This window comes from Lepidochelys kempii, chromosome 1 (assembly GCF_965140285.1).
Source record: "Lepidochelys kempii isolate rLepKem1 chromosome 1, rLepKem1.hap1, whole genome shotgun sequence".
NCBI classification, from domain to species: domain Eukaryota; kingdom Metazoa; phylum Chordata; order Testudines; family Cheloniidae; genus Lepidochelys; species Lepidochelys kempii.
In genome coordinates, this window is record NC_136380.1 from 179,044,787 (window position 1) to 179,062,039 (window position 17,253).

A 17,253-nucleotide genomic window follows, 5' to 3' on the forward strand; every position below is an offset into this window, starting at 1 on the left:
ATAACTTACAGATGCTCTATAGGGGGCAAACAGACCAGAGTGCTTACATACCACTTGGAAACAGTAGTTGGAAGGCATAAAAATAAGGTAGGCTGGAAGGGTTTGCTGGCTCTTATCCAGTCTTACACAATGGTTTGAGGCTAGAAAGTAATTCTGTCTTTTCTGGAATATTTTGGAAAGAAAGAAACAAAATGCCAGAAGTAGAGAAAAGAAAGTTAAGAGGGCTCAGTCATTAGTAACAGATGTCCTGGCAGGAAGAAAGGCAGGAAGCCACTAACACAACAGACTTAGTTTAACTTGAAAAACATATTTCCCCAGTGAAAGTGGAAAATAAGGCAACACCTTGAGAAGGTAGTTATTAATAGAGAGGTGAATGTTTGTACAATAATTTCAAGTGCTAGAACTGTAGAGGACTGAGCAAATGATGAAGGAGAAAACTCCAGCTGTGAACACATTAAGGTTGTTCCCATTGAAATTAATTGCAAAGCTCTCATTGGTCTCACTGGGAGGAGAATCAGCAGGAGCAGTCGTATTCAACAACCAAACTTTTCTCCTTACCTGACCAAGCACAAACAAAAGCAGTGTTCATATTTCCAGCAATGGTAAAATGTTTGGTCGTGACATGTTGTTGTCGATATACAAGCAGAAATAACATTAAAGGGAGTTTGCATTCATCATCTAGCCCCTTGTTCATCTCCCACATAAACAATATACTGTGTCATACCCATTATATTGTCTTTGCTTGTACTTCTAGAAATGTTCTATATATAGACAGGTAAAGTGACATGAAAAATAGCACAGAAACATGTGCTGGTATTTCATTGTTGAGTGCCGAGTCAATAGAATAATACTCTCTCCTGAAAATGGACATTTGATTGTATTAAGCGGTTTGTTTTTTTCTGAAGTATCAGTAAATGAATGTCTGGGTTTTTTTTCTGCGGCTCGCTCCATTATGCCTCATATGAGCTTGCGTTTTGAAAAGATGTTGTGAAAGAACATGTTGTTTGACATGTGGTAAACTTTACTTATCCCCACCCTGACTTCCCCTTGGTAGACTGAGGGCCTCTTAACACCTTCCTTTGTTGACCAAAAGTGACTGTCAACAGGGACTCTGACCGTGCCTGCACTATGAGCCAGGAGTCTCGTTTCCCTGCTCGTGTATACACCCTTGCGGGAGCTCAGTGAGAGCTAGCGCGGGTAGAAATAGAAGTGTAGCTGTGGTGCTAGCACGGGCAATGGCAGCATGGCACGCTTGAGCTGTGCAGAGTAGAAGCGCTGCTGAAACGGATGGGGAAATACTCCGCGCAGCTAAGCTGTGCCTGCACTTCTGCTGCCCTTGCTACCGCAGCTACATTGCCACTTATGCTTGCACTAGCGGTCATCAAGTTACTGCGTGTATGTGCCTGTGAGCAGGGAAGTCACAACCTTAGCTCACAGAGTGGGGGTAGCCTTTGCAGGCCTCAGTTTTCCTGTGCTTCAATTTCTGGGCGCTTAACTTAAGGTAACTTAAAGGGTCCTGATTTTTAGAAAATGCTCAGCAACCACCATCTGAAAATCAGACCCCATTAAGATGTCTGAAATGGGGTACTCAAAAAAACCATACTGCAAAGGATCTACTACAAACATACCACTCTTTCTTCCTGGATGCGTACATATTAATCCAAAGATTTTGCTGCTCTCGGTTTGGAGGGTCTGACCAATCTATTGCTCCTTCATGATCTACTTTTGACTCATACCCCACCAGTAGAAAAATGCTGATCTTGTTGCTTTAACTGCTAAGTTTGATAAAGATTTCAGGCTAACAAAGAACTCCTATCTTCTGGATTTTTAAATATTTAATGTTTGGATTTTCTTTTTTCACCAAATAATAATAATAATAATAATTAAGGAGTTCTTTTAAAAATGTGTTAACTGGAATTTGTTTCTTCCTGTAATGTTCCTACTAGTGATGTATTGTGACATCAAAACTAATGTAATGATAATACATCTTGAATTTGGGTATACTGTAATACATTTGCATCTAATGTGATAAGACTGATATTTTAGGAACTGATCCTGCAAACACTGTTGCCAAATGTAGCATTTACTGTTGTGCACAGGTCCACTGAAGTCAGTTGTAGCAATTCATGGTGGCAACAATACTCTAAGTAATATTTGCAAGATTGGGTTTTTAATTCCTCCTACCACCCAAAAAAATTAATAAAATGACAAAAAACAGAACAGGACAAATAACCCTAAATTCATTACTCATGCTGAACTTACCATTTGAATAGGATGCATGTTTATAGCTATTAAAATATATCTTTACTTTCCCGTTTAAAATAAGGGGAGATTTTTGACAGAGCTTTTTTTCCAAATGCAGTAACAAATGTGTGTATATTTAGTGTGAGAACCACTGTCAGGGAAGCTTATTATTAGAATGTTTACATCAAACTTGGGATTTTGATGTGTGGGCAGATCAAGATGTCCTTTTGTTTTTGATTTTTGTTTCACTGTGTATACTTTCGTGCTTAGGGCATCTATTGTGTTCAGGTGTTTTTTAAAAATCATTGTTATTCCTATTATGTCAGTCTTGTAAGTAGAAATGCCAGATGCTGAACTGATGGTGGTTTGCAATTAAGTTTTATATTTCATTAGATCATGTTCATTGTTACTGCCTATATGCTCTTCTCTTTCTTTTCATATTTTAACATTTGTAAGATGCATTACCTTTAATTTCATATCCAAATATGATTTATTCTTAGTAAAAGTTTCATTTTAAAACATCCACAGGCCTTTCTTATATATATATACACACACAAAAATGGTTTTCATTGTTTACGTAAATGAAAGGGGGATGCACGCTAACATGCTGATCATAACCAGCTTTAGCCACCAGAGAATACTCCAGATGTTGTGTTTTTATAGTGCAGTTTAACATTGCATTAACAGGTTTTTGCAATTATAATTGGAAGGTACAGTGTTAGAATCTTCATCTTAGTCCTTAGAACATCACAAGCCGCTACAATGATACTGAGATTCATTCATTTTAAGACCACAAAGGGCCATTTGTGATCATGTAGTCTGACCTTCTACATAATGCCCAAGTCTTTTTCAGACTTACTACTTCCCAGGATAGATTCTTCCTCCTCCTATAAATGTGGCCTACGTTCTTAAATATATAACCTTACATTTAGCTTGTTGAAACAAATATTATTTGCTTGTGCCCCTCTTACCAAGCGATCCAGATTACTCTGTAACAGTGACCTCTCTTCTTCATTATTTACCAGTTCCACAATTTTTGCATCATCTGCAGACTTTATCAGTAATGAGTTTGTGTGTCCTTCCAGGTCATTTATAAAGATATTAAAGAGTACAGTGTCAAGAACCAATCTCTCTGTGACCCCATTAGAAACACACCTACTTGATGATGATCTCACATTTACAATTGCATTTTGAGACCTATCAGTAAACCAGTTTTTAGTCTATTTAATATGTGCCATGTTGATTTTGTATTATTCTATATTCTTTATCAAAAATTGTGATACCAAGTCAAATGCTTTTTAGACGTCTGAGTATATTATATTAAGGTTTTTTCGGCAATATATATTTTCCATAAACTCATGTTGGTAATGCAACGCTGACAGATCCCAGTCATTGGCAGGCAGGATTGAACCTGGGACCTTTGGAGCTAAATGCATGAGTCTCTACTGCATGTATTATAAGCCATATGGCTGTTAGCTAAGGCTGAAGAGCAGACTCATTAATCTCTGTCTCTAAGTCGTCTCGATGCCACCAGAGGGGATAGAACAGCACACCTAGGGGGGCGTGGGGGTTACATACTTCCCGTAGCTGAGGAAACACGTCCCAAGCTTCGGAGGCTTCCCAGTTGAAATCCTGGACAAGCCCCCACTTGTAACGCCAACAGATTCCCTGTCGTCGGTGGGCAGAATCGAATCTGGGGCCTCTGGAGCTTAGTGCGTGAGCCTCTATTGCATGAGCTAAAAGCCATATGGCCATTAGCTAAGGCTATAGAGCAGACTCATTAATCTCTGTCTCTAAGTGGTCTCAGTACCACGAGATGGCACAGAATACCACACCCAGGTGTGTATGTTACAGTAACATAATTAATGCCAATCTTTCCTTAACTCTTTTAGTTGAGTCCTTTGGTTTAGTTAGCTAGTATCAGTCATTCCATTATTTTTTTTTTCTGGGATCAATGTCACGCTGACAGGCAGACACTTGTCAGCAGTCTCATCAGGAAGGCTGAGGATTTGAAGGGTGTGAAAGTTGTTCTTTCTAGAGAGAGGACTAGAGCAACCCCACCCTCCCTGTCTCCCCTCCGCCCCATGATGACATAGCTTCATTGAAGTAAATAGATCTGTGATGATTTATACCTGCTGGGGATTTGGCCTCAGTTCTTTAGGTCAGGGCTGAGATACATTGATGAGGCAGTTCAGGGAAGGCTTGATGTGGACAGAGCAGGAAAATGAGGACTGACACATGTATGGAATTAAGCAGCAGATTACACCTTTTATTAAACTTTACCACAGGGGAGGCTACCCACCTACCATGCATACTCTCCTATACCAGGCATTTAATTGGTTCCACTGCAGGAGTTACAGGGCTCCTTACCAAGTAACCCATAAAGCAGAGTAGGCTCTCCTCAGTCTACCCTGCAGAAGTCAGCTCTCTCTGAGTCTTAGCACCCTCCATTGGCCCCAGGGGGAACAGAGGGTGTAGCAGGGCCACAAGGTCTGACCCTATCACAGAAACCCAAGGCCCTTCACCAAAATCTGGGAACCATTCATTAGCCACTCTGGCAATTGGCCACAAGTTACAACAAATAAACAACTCCACCCCAGTACCTCAGTTACATACTAAGCACCTTCCTACTTAACTCACTGTGTCTTGTACGTGCTGTGAGGAAGGCAAAAAACTCCCTGGTCTTCTGCCAAATGGCCTATAGGAGAAAAAATTCCTTCCTGATCCCCTAAGCAGGTGATCAGCTAGATCTGCAGCATCTGTCTGGCCAGATTCCCATTCCTTGTTCGGGAGCGTAGGGTGGGCTGCTGGAACAGAGCCGAAGGAGGCTCCATATGGCCCCCATGCTGGATTAAATCCTGAAGCTGGGGAATGCTGGCCAATCAGCACCTTTCACTCCCCAGCTGGCCAATAAGTTCCAGAGACTCCCAGGGGGAGGTGCTACGTATTGTCCCTTGGCAAGTGTCTCCCTCCCTGGCTGCTTGGACTGTCTCCCTTCATCGCTGACCCCATCAGTTCCCTGTTTATGTGGGTGAGTGGCATTTCTACTACTCCTTTCTGTGCTTTACATGTTCACTGAATAAGCAGATTACTTTAGTTTCTACTTCTTTCACTCTAGTACATTTTAAGACTATTCAGCTTCCTTTAAGGATGAGGTAAAGGGAAAAGAAATCTATCATTCATATAAACAAAAGCTTAAAGTGATGTCTTCATCATACAAAGAGTACTTGGGACTCTCAAACCATTTTGAACTGTGTTTTATCTAGGCAGCTGAATTTGGAGTAATCCGAAAGAACAGCATTTACTATATATATTTGTTCAGTGTGAGCAAAGATATTTGTCAAGCCATAGACAAAATGAATATCTAAAATATGGGCAAGAGACAGCATGACAGCTCTGTCCGTTGAAGTGAAGAGAAATGAATATTTTCTCTTTGATTGAATGGGAGATTTTTTTAAAGAGAAAATGAAGCTAACTTGCATCTTCTGAGCACCTCTATTATAAGCATTTTTCCTCTACATTTCAGCATGAAACCTTCAGAAAGTTTTCCCTTTGCATCCCTTATTACATAAATAAAACCCTCCTCTGAGCAGATGTTCCACCCATCTATTTGTATTACAGCTTAGAGTGTCAATTTCCTATTTCCACAGCTGATGACATTCTTTGTACAGCTGCCTAATGTTAGTGTATATTCTGTTTTTAAATAATATTCTCCTCTTGGCTTCATCCCAGGATTACAATGGCAGGATTATAAGAGGTGCCCACTAGGGTGACTAGTGTTAAAGGTTTATTAAGGTTTCCGTTAGAGATTTCAGCTTTCAAAAGTTTCTAGTTCAGTGATGCTAAAACATGAATTTTGTTATACAGAGTGTTAGGCCCTGATTTTGCAATGAGCACCTCATATGAAGCAGTTGTACAAAGTAATGTGCAGGATCAGGATATTAGCCTACAAGAATGTAAATATCTCTCTCTCTATCAATCTAAATTCTTCTTTAAAATTTCTGTTTATTGAGAAATCTAAGAGTAAGGAGAGCATAATCACGTATCATACTTAGGAGATAATACAGTCAAATTATATAGCTATTACTACACCAAACTTTGTGTTGCATAGTAATTGAAAAGCCCTTCAGCTCCTCAGAAACCTTACTATTATTGTTCACAAAAGGATCTTTATAATTAAAGCTATGTGTAGCTCAAGTTGCAGCTGGATTAATTTAAGAAAAGCAAGCAACTCATAACTTCAGAAGAAACTTTGAGTATTTTTAAGTTATATTAACAATAAAGTTGTAATCTAGTGTTTTTGTTCAGATTCCTATTTACAAAAATAAATGAATGATGTTATTTTTAAACTGAATTTAAGTAGAAATATGAAGTGTGGATTGGTGTTTTTTAGCAAGATTTTTCAAAATTGCATGCCTAAAGTAAGTTTTCTATGGTAGTGTCTGAGTGGTTTAGGAGTATAAATCCCAATTATGTCAATGACTGGTGCTTCTAAGTTAAGTAGGTATTTTTTAAAAAAATCTTACTCTTAAATCCTTTTGTAGGTGCCTAAGTAATAGGCTGATTTCCAAAAGTTCTGAGAAATGAAAGATAACAAAGTACGTGGTCAGGGCACTATCCTGGGACTTCGGAGACCTGGGCACAAGTCCCTGTTCCACCACAGATTTCCTGTGTGAGCTCTGGCAAGTCACTTTAGATACCTTTGAAAATCTCATTAGACACCAACTTGCATCATTAGGTGCATAAATATCTTTTTAAAATTGGCCCTTACTGTCTCTCTATAATTCAGCTCCTCATCTGTAAAATAGAGATAATATCATGTGGAGGAGTTGTGAGGGTAAAGACAAAGACTGTGAGATCGTCAGCTACTGTTGTAATAGGGGGACATATAAGTATTTTAGATCGGTTTATTATTTTAAACTTTGAAGTAGGTACTACAAGGAAAATATGTAAAGGTTTTGGTGCCTGGTGCAGCTTTATTAACCACATAGTTACAGAACACTATATTTGTTTCCAAAGAAACTGGCCATCAATTAAGAAAGCTCTAAGAAGGGCTCCTTGGACACAGTTTATACACCCTAATATTGCTGCCTACAGCCACATTCCTCTTACATTGTTTTGATTATATATTAACTGAATTATTCAGCATTTATACTCTTTTGTAGACCACAAACTACTCCCAACAGATTAGCAATTCCCTATATTACAAATTTTGGTACTAAACCAACAGGGAAAATAATGTGAACTCTGGGATGTGTAAAGCTTCATTCCAAAGGCTGTCCATTTTGAATCAATGACCCAAGACTGAAATGCATTGTGAGTCAAGGATAGAGGCACATGGTGTATATTTTATTTTAATTGCTCTAAAAATTCTACATCAATCCATAGCTACCACACTGCACTGAGGCTAGGGGAATAGGTAATCAAATATGACTCATGTCAAACTACTGAAGGTGAACAGGAAATTGTGGAGTCACTAACCTGATGCCCCTAGCTAAAATATTAGGTTCACTATTTCATGAATAAAGTTGGTTTGCCATATAAATGATACAGGTAGATAGGACAAAGATGATTTCAAAGCAACTGAAGGCAAAAGATTATTTAAAAGCAACTAAGTTAGGCAGAGGGACCAGGACATATTGGAATTTTTTTTTTAAATAAAACCACCGTTTTTCAGTGAGACAGTTGTCTCCTTGGTACATGCTTGATGTAAGTAGGACTTACTGAAGGGCAAATATACTCCAAAGAAATGGGGAATAACAGTTAAGATCTCTAACCAAATATGGCCTTACTCAAATCATGACTCTGCTCCTTCTAATTCTTAGAACAGGAAGGGGGAAATTGTTATTGTTTGAGATTCTTTGGTGGAGGGGTGACATTTGTTTGGCTTTCTATTTAACAAAAAATTGAATAGAGTTTGTGCAGTGTTTCGTGTCTTCACATTTCCAAGTAAAGTCTAAGAGAGCAGCTGCATAGCCTATAATTATGTAGCAAGTAATACAGGATTTTTTTTTCCTGAGGAAGTGAAGAGATTTTCAATTACAAGTTAAAATTTATGACACGCTGTAATAACTGTTTAAACCTTTCACACAGAAGAAGATAGCAGTGCCAGCTCTTCATGAGGGTGAGACTTGCTCAGAGAATGTATTTTACAGTTGCCTTAAAAAATGTCTTAAGGAGCAATCACATGGGTTTTTGTTTGTTTGTTTGTTTCTTGTATTCTAACACAGAACAGCTGGTTGAGCTCTGTAAAGACATCTTTAATAAAATTACAACCTGGACTTGTAAGTTGTATTTACAGACACTGTCTGAGTAGATGAGCATTGTACTAAGGAATGAAAAGTGGCAACTGCACCAGCAGAAAGAGTTATTTATTTTAGATGCCATCCACACAATGAGAGAAGGTAGACAGGGAAACCGTAAATTATACTTCAGAATTAAAGTGGTATGCAGTTTACACAAAGTGCATTGCTAAGTGTTATGAGATTGAGGGTTATTATATGAAACAGCAGAGAAAATCATGAAAAGCAGAGGTATGGTTTGTTATTTACTTAAAATTGACAATGTTCATTTTAGAAATTATTTTGGAAAAATACATGCATCATTTTCTGTTGTTAAAGGATAATCTCTTGTGCTTTTATGTTAAAAAAGGCATTATTCAAACCTCTGATTTTGTATTTAATTTGATTCATGGATTCATAGATACTAAGGTCAGAAGGGACCATTATGATCATCTAGTCTGACCTCTTGCACAACGCAGGCCACAGAATTTCACCCACCCACTCTTGCAAAAAACCTCTCATCTATGTCTGAGCTATTGAAGTCCTCAAATCGTGGTTTAAAGACTTCAAGGAACAGAGAATCCTCCAGCAAGTGACCCTTGCCCCATGCTACAGAGGAAGGTGAAAAACCTCCAGGTCCTCTTCCAATCTGCCCTGGAGGAAAATTCCTTCCTGACCCCAATATGGCGATCAGCTAAACCCTTGAGCACATGGGCAAGATTCATCAGCCAGATACTACAGAAAATTCTTTCCTGGGTAACTCAGATCCCACCCCATCTAATATCCCATCACAGGCCATTGGGCCTATTTACCATGAATATTTAATTACCAAAACCATGTTATCCCATCATACCATCTCCTCCATAAACTTATCGAGTTTAATCTTAAAGCCAGATAGATCTTTTGCCCCCACTGCTTCCCTTGGAAGGCTATTCCAAAACTTTACTCCTCTGATGGTTAGAAACCTTCATCTAATTTCAAGTCTAAACTTCCTGGTGGCCAGTTTATATCCATTTGTTCTTGTGTCCACATTGGTACTGAGCTTAAATAATTCCTCTCCCTCTCCGGTATTTATCCTTCTGATATATTTATAGAGAGCAATCATATCTCCCCTCAACCTTCTTTTGGTTAGGCTAAACAAGCCAAGCTCCCTGAGTCTCCTTTCACAAGACAAATTTTCCATTCCTCGGATCATCCTAGTAGCCCTTCTCTGTACCTGTTCCAGTTTGAATTCATCCTTCTTAAACATGGGAGACCAGAACTGCACACAGTATTCCAGGTGAGGTCTCACCAGTGCTTTGTATAATGGTACTAAAATTGATGAAGCAATTGTTGAAGTGAGAGCAATATCAGCACCAACTTCAGTCATAAGTGATAATTTAGACTTAATTAGAAGTTCTCTTTTTGTTCAGGTAAGAATTTGGCTACATTTTGGCCTCAACTATAAAACCCATGCAGCAGAGGTATCCATGACACATTTTTAAATCTAATATCTTTTTTAGTGCTTGCACATAATTTCATACACATTCTGTGGGCACAAATTCCACCAGTTAGATTTCTGATTTGCATGCAGTGTCAGGTAGAGAACTAGTTTCCAGGATTAGCACCTGTAATTTCTGTGGGCACAAAACTGCAGGTACAAGATTAGATTTTAAAAATCAGCCCTTTAGTGTCCACAATAGTAGGACTCAGAAAGAGTTTCAGATAAGACTTGTATCAGTTCTTTTAAATGAATAAAAGTCAGAAACTTTCATTTTTAAAAAGGATTTAGGTAGGGCCTGATCCCAAGCACTTATCTTTCCCTTTGACTCTAACATCTCTCAGGATCAGATTTTAAAAGCTGTTTCAGTAAGCAGGTAAGAAACTGTGTAATTGTCAATTCTATTGTACAAAAGAAGCACTACATAACAACATTTATATTTTGTGGATGGAACACTGAGGTATTTAACTGCAGCCTCCTCTAGATACAACCAAGGGGAAAATGACCTTTCAATGAAATATGAGTTAATAACACTACAGTGCTGAGTGCTTTGGTCGAGTTAATCTTAGTGCAGATTGTAACAAAATGTAGTCTAATGTGTACTGAAAATTAATTAGGGGAAAGACTGTTTTAATGGTGTGATGGATCTAATCTTTGGTTACATCAGCAAATTTCTATTGCAATTAATAACAATTAACCGTACTAAATAAAGGAATCAGGGGGGAAAGGTTTGTCATATTAACTGTAGCACTCACACTATATCACCTTACGTCCATTGTGTTTTCCATTCTCAGCATTTTGCTTCCTAAACTAACCATCAGGGAGAGACTGACTCCCTTTATGAGAAGCATAGGGGAGAAAACAGGATGTTCTTAATAGCTTGTCAAAGAGAGATAGTAAAAGAAAGAAATGTAATGTGCTATTTGTATACTTATGTGCAACTGGAGAGACTAGAGGCAGTGTCCAGAGGATGTTGTTGTCCAGAGTTAAATACAGCACATGGTTGGTATATGTTGGTCTATAATGTAACTTGTGGGTATTTCATACAACCTAACAGATCAAAAGTAGAGAGGTCCCAGACCTGCAGTGCAAACATGTTTATTTGCTGCTATCCTAAAACAAGTCAAGTCATTTAAAACTGGGGGAGCAAGGGATGTCTTATATATAATTCTTAACAAGTATCAAAGTGGTACCCCACTCACCATGATTCTCTCCTGTTGGCCCTTCCCCTTCACCTGAGGATTGATTCCCCCTCTCCTTTGTATTTAAGAGTCAAAAACCCTCCAGAGAGGTGAGAAATGGAGTTGATACCTCTCAGAGGTGGTATTATTTCAAACTGTCTGTTTGCAGATTCATGAAGAAAATCCTGCATTGATGTGATTCAAGTCTGAAAGAATTTATTTACAACCATGTGGCTACAGACTTAAAGTGATCCTGTCAACCGTCAATTTAGTCCAAAGATGCTTTAATTTTGTCACATGGACAACTGGTGTTCTGTGGAGCACTTCCTGCTTCCCCACTGAAAGCTGCTTGGTCACAGATGGTTTTTGGTTTTTCCACTTTTTAATCCTTTTAAAAATCATGAATTCTTAAATTCTGTTGAAATTGATAATGTTCTGGAACAGCATTCCAGCCCAGTGCTATTCCCTTCAAGCATTGATTCTTCCTTTATAATTGTTCTGGTTTTTATTGGATATTAAATAAATGCTGTTGAAAACACAGTGATGTAGAATTGCATTCAAATTAAAAATTCTTAATATGACCTGTTCCAGTCTATTACCCTATGTAATATTGGGAAATTTTGGCTATACCAAACTAAAAAGCTTGGTAATTGGATTGTTTGTAACATTTGCTTCTAACATTCAGAAATGTTGAGCAGGTTCTCAGAGTTCATGCTAAGGAAGCCTGCCTTTATGACATTTACTGCCCACTTTCAAGGACATGAAGTAATTTGGGTTTCTGATAAATAATTACACTGCTGGGGTTGACTAATAAGACCATATATATATATATTTTTTATTTTGTGTGGGGAAACAATTGCATGGAAACTCTTTCAGAAGAGAAAGAGAAATAAGATGAAAAGGAGTACTTGTGGCACCTTAGAGAATAACAAATTTATTTGAGCATAAGCTTTTGTGAACTACAGCTCACTTCATCGGATGCATTCAGTGGAAAATACAGTGGGGAGATTTATATACATAGAGAACATGAAACAATGAGTGTTACGATACACTCTGTAACAAGAGTGATCAGGTAAAGCGAGCTATTACCATCAGGAGAGCGGGGGGCCATTTCCAGCAGTTGACAAGAATGTCTGAGGAACAGTGGAGGGTGGGGGGGGGGAATAAACATGGGGAAATAGTGTTCTCCAACTGTTTTTTGAATAATTCTTGACGTCTGATTTGTGTCCATTTATTCTTTTACGCAGAGACTGTCCAGTTTGACCAATGTACATGGCAGAGGGGCATTGCTGGCACATGATGGCATATATCACATTGGTAGATGTGCAGGTGAACGAGCCTCTGATAGTGTGGCTGATGTGATTAGGCCCTATGATGGTGTCCCCTGAATAGATATGTGGACACAGTTGGCAACGGGCTTTGTTGCAAGGATCGGTTTCTGGGTTAGTGGTTCTGTTGTGTGGTGTGTGGTTGCTGGTGAGTATTTGCTTCAGGTTGGGGGGTTGTCTGTAAGCAAGGACTGTCTGTCTCCCAAGATCTGTGAAAGTGATGGGTCATCCTTCAGGATAGGTTGTAGATCCTTGATGATGCGTTGGAGAGGTTTTAGTTGGGGGCTGAAGGTGATGGCTAGTGGCGTTCTGTTATTTCCTTTGTTGGGCCTGTCCTGTAGTAGGTAACTTCTGGGTACTCTTCTGGCTCTGTCAATCTGTTTTTTCACTTCAGAAGGTGAGTACTGTAGTTGTAAGAATGCTTGATAGAGATCTTGTAGGTGTTTGTCTCTGTCTGAAGGGTTGGAGCAAATGTGGTTGTATCGTAGAGCTTGGCTGTAGACAATGGATCATGTGGTGTGGTCTGGATGAAAGCTGGAGGCATGTAGGTAGGAACAGTGGTCAGTAGGTTTCCGGTATAGGGTGGTGTTTATGTGACCATCGCTTATTAGCACCGTAGTGTCCAGGAAGTAGATCTCTTGTGTGGACTGGTCCAGGCTGAGGTTGATTGTGGGATGGAAATTGTTGAAATCATGGTGGAATTCCTCAAGGGCTTCTCTTCCATGGGTCCAGATGATGAAGATGTCATCAATGTAGCGCAAGTAGAGTAGGGGCATTAGGGGACGAGAGCTGAGGAAGCATTGTTCTAAGTCAGCCATAAAAATGTTGGCATACTGTGTGGCCATGCGGGTACCCATAGCAGTGCCGCTGATTTGAAGGTATACATTGTCCCCAAATGTGAAAGTAAAACTATTTCCCCATGTTTATTCCCCCACCCCACCCCCTGTTCCTCAGACGTTCTTGTCAACTGCTGGAAATGGCCCACCTTGATTATCACTACAAAAGTCCACCCCCTCCCCCGCTCTCCTGATGGTAATAGCTCGCCTTACCTGATCACTCTTGTTACAATGTGTATAGTAACACCCATTGTTTCATGTTCTCTGTGTATATAAATCTCCCCACTGTATTTTCCACTGAATGCATCCAATGAAGTGAGCTGTAGCTCACGAAAGCTTATGCTCAAATAAATTTGTTAGTCTCTAAGGTGCCACAAGTACTCCTTTTCTTTTTGCGAATACAGACTAACACGGCTGCTACTCTGAAACCAGAAATAAGATGGATTCTCCACAAACTGGAATTAGGACCAGTAACCACTAGCTCATTGGTACTGTTGGAAGGTGGGACATAGGGAGACTTCCTCTCTTATTTTAAGTATGTCCCCTCCCAGTAAAGGATATGAAGGATGAGCACCTCATTAGAAGAAATTAGAGTTTGCCCATGAAACCACTGCAGAAGAATTTTTGTACTGTAAGAACCAACAAACCTCTGACATGTGCCAGGTCCTGTTGTTAGGTCTTGTGCTGAGATCAGTTCAGCAATTGCGAAACAACTGATTTTAATAACATGATTTTGAGTTCAACTATAACATCAAAAATGCTTGAATTAGAACATTAACATAATTTCCTCTTTAGTGACCACTTTATGCTTTGTTCTTGATTTACAATAGAGATTAGAAAATATTTCAGTTAATTTCACTGACAAGACTACTATAGTTAATCATCACACTTAAGGCAAAGAAACATAGACTAGCCAACACAAATTCTGTTCATGTCAGAACGTTAACAAGCAGCATGTTCAGATTTCTAGAAAATGCTTCTTTTAACTGTATAGAAGCATGTTTAGTGAATTCAAGATGCTGAACTTGGCTCAGGCTTGGTTATTGGATTCCAGCCATTGCTGTATCCTCTTTTTTTTTTTTAATTTATAAGCAGAAATTGACATAGAAGAGTATTTCCCCCCTTTTTTAAAGTGAATTTTGTGGCTGTGAAAAGTACAAGATTGACAACCCTGAGACTTGAGAGTCCTCTGTTGACAGATGAATTATGACATGGGCAGCAGTAATGTCCCCAGTGCCTGACAAATGCATTTCAACTCTCATGTAAAGAACCATTTCAGAGCGAGAAGGATAGGTCTCCATGCCAATTCATTATAGGTATATCTAGGCTCCAGCTGAGAGCGAGCCTCCCAGCCTGGGTAGACAGACTTCTGGTAGTGGGGCTCATGCTAATGCGCTAAAAATAACTGTGTGGATGTTGCAGCACCAGGGGAAGCATGGACCACCCCTGGGTCTGAGCATGGATAGCTAGGCTGAGCTGCTGCTGGTGCCACAATGCCACAAGTCTGGCTCGCTCCCAGCAGCAGTGTACACATACCCATAATGAATTGGCATGGAGACCTACCCTTCTTTCTATCAATGGTCCTTTACATCAGCATTGAGGTATATTTGTCAGGCACTGGGGACATTTGTATTGCTGCTGACCATGTGGCCTCTTATGTCAGACTGCTAACAAGGATGACAATTGGTTCTGATTTTTCTGGCATGGAAAACTGTCTGTCAGGAGCTGAAGTGAGACCACAAAGGTATTTCATTTAGTCATCAGGTGGTAACAATTTCCAGTCAATACTGACCTTATCTGTAACTGAAAAGGTAATGTAGAGGTGAGGTGAATGACTCCGTATCCTTTTAATAAGACCTTCAGCCATTTAGTCAAACACAAACATTTGGTCCTTTGTATACATTTTGGTGTTACAGATTTACTTCATTCTCTGTGAGAGAACTTCTTTGTGTACAAGAATGGCATCCTTACTCTCTTCTTCCTCACATCCCTTCTGAGCACCTAAACTTTAAGGCTAGCTTTCCAGCATTGATCACGTCTGTCATAACCATATGGGTAGCCTAAATTCCTTCTTACCTGTAAGGGGTTAAGAAGCTCAAGTAACCTGGTTGGCACCTGACCAAAGGAACCAATGGGGAAAAAAGATACTTTCAAATCTGGTGGGGGGGAGAGGTTTTGTTTTGGGTTCTTTGTTTCTGTGGTCGTTCACTCTTGGGACTAAGAGGGACCGGACATCAATCTATATTCTCCAAATCTTTCTAAATAAGTCTCTCATATTTCAAACTTGTAAGTAACAGGCAGGCAAGGCGTATTAGTTTATCTTTGTTTTCTCAACTTGTGAATTTTCCCTTTGCTAGAAGGAAGTTTATCCCTGTTTTGTTGTAACTTTGAAACTAAGGCTAGAGCGGGTTCCTCTGTGCTCTTTGAATTTTCTGCTACTCTGTAAGGTCAACTACCAGCTTAGGTTTACAGGGGTGATTCTTTTACCTTTATCTCTTTAAATAAAATCCTTGTTTTTAAGAACCTGACTGATTTTTTCCATTGTTCTAAGACCCAGGAGTTTGGGTCTGTAGTCCCTTTGTAACCAGTTGGTGAGGATATATGCTCAAGCCTTCCCCAGGAAAGGGGGTGTAGGCTTGGGGGGAATATTTTGTGGGAATAAGACTCCAAGTGGTCCTTTCCCTGATTGTTTGTTAAATCACTTGGTGGTGGCAGCTATCCCAAGGCAAGAAAGGATTCTGTGCCTTGGAGAAGTTTTAACCTAAGCTGGTAAGAATAAGCTTAGGGGGTCTTTCATGCAGGTCCCCACATCTGTACCCCAGAGTTCAGAGTGGGGAAGGAACCATGACAACGTCTCTTTCCAGTTACTGTCACTTTTAAAGAAAGAAAACTTAACACGCTTCATTTGTCTTTTGCTATGAATTATCTTTTCCATTCTTTACCCTTTTTATCTATAACCATCACTTTTGAATTTTGTGTTATTTAGATTTTGAGCTCTCCATGATGTGTACATACATATATATGTGTGTATGACTTATGGCTCTGTATAAGTATCAATAACAAAAGAATCCATTGCTTTCAGAGAAAAATCACGTGTTACTTCAGAACTTGAAGCAATTATGCACAATGAATGTAACTGTTAGAGTTTAATATTATTTTAACGTATTTCAGGCCACTCTATCAACCAAAAGCATGTGTTGGTTTAAGGCATAGTGAGCATGTGGTTTTGTACTTTATATTGCTGCAATTAATACTGTAAATGGTACTTTAATTATAAAAATGTGCTGATAGCAAACCATAAATGTTTTCAGATGAAGCCAAAAAATTCTTTCCAAGTGTTTAATGTGCCAATAGCAGATGTGAATAATAACTTATGCTACTTAGCTCTGTCTCTGGTCCAGATCTTGGGCCCTACTGTGGCCACTTCACATGGTTTGCAAGTGAAAAACCACCAGGAAGCCATTTTAAATAGCTACCTGAGGATTTCCATGGCATGGTGAACTCCAGGGTGATACAGAAAAAGCATATCAGATCCTATACTGCGTATCTACCCTGCCGCTGGTGTAGGAGGCATGCCCAGGGACAAGGGAGTGTACAGCTAGCCACTTTGTACAGCAGACTGCCATGGTACACCTGCCCTCAGGACGCATTGAGGGCTATTATCGGCTGGCTCAATTTAGAATGGTCCTGAGTTGACTCTAAGATGCATCTCAAAACCACACCAGCACCTGGGATCCCCAGACTCAAGGATACATAAAGGTTATTTAAAGCTCTGTGTGTGTGTGTGTGTGTGTGTGTGTGTTTTATGTTTATATATACATACACCCACATATGAAGGTAAGTTAAAGCATATATAAACTGTCAGCACACTATTGTACAACTGTCATTTATCAAAACCAGCAA

General features: G+C 39.4%; 1 protein-coding gene across 11 annotated transcripts in view; it reads left to right on the forward strand.

Moving 5' to 3' along the window:
* Nucleotides 1-17,253, forward strand: part of ROBO2 (roundabout guidance receptor 2) — a 643,837-nt gene that overhangs the window by 459,109 nt on the left and 167,475 nt on the right. The window lies entirely within an intron of this gene.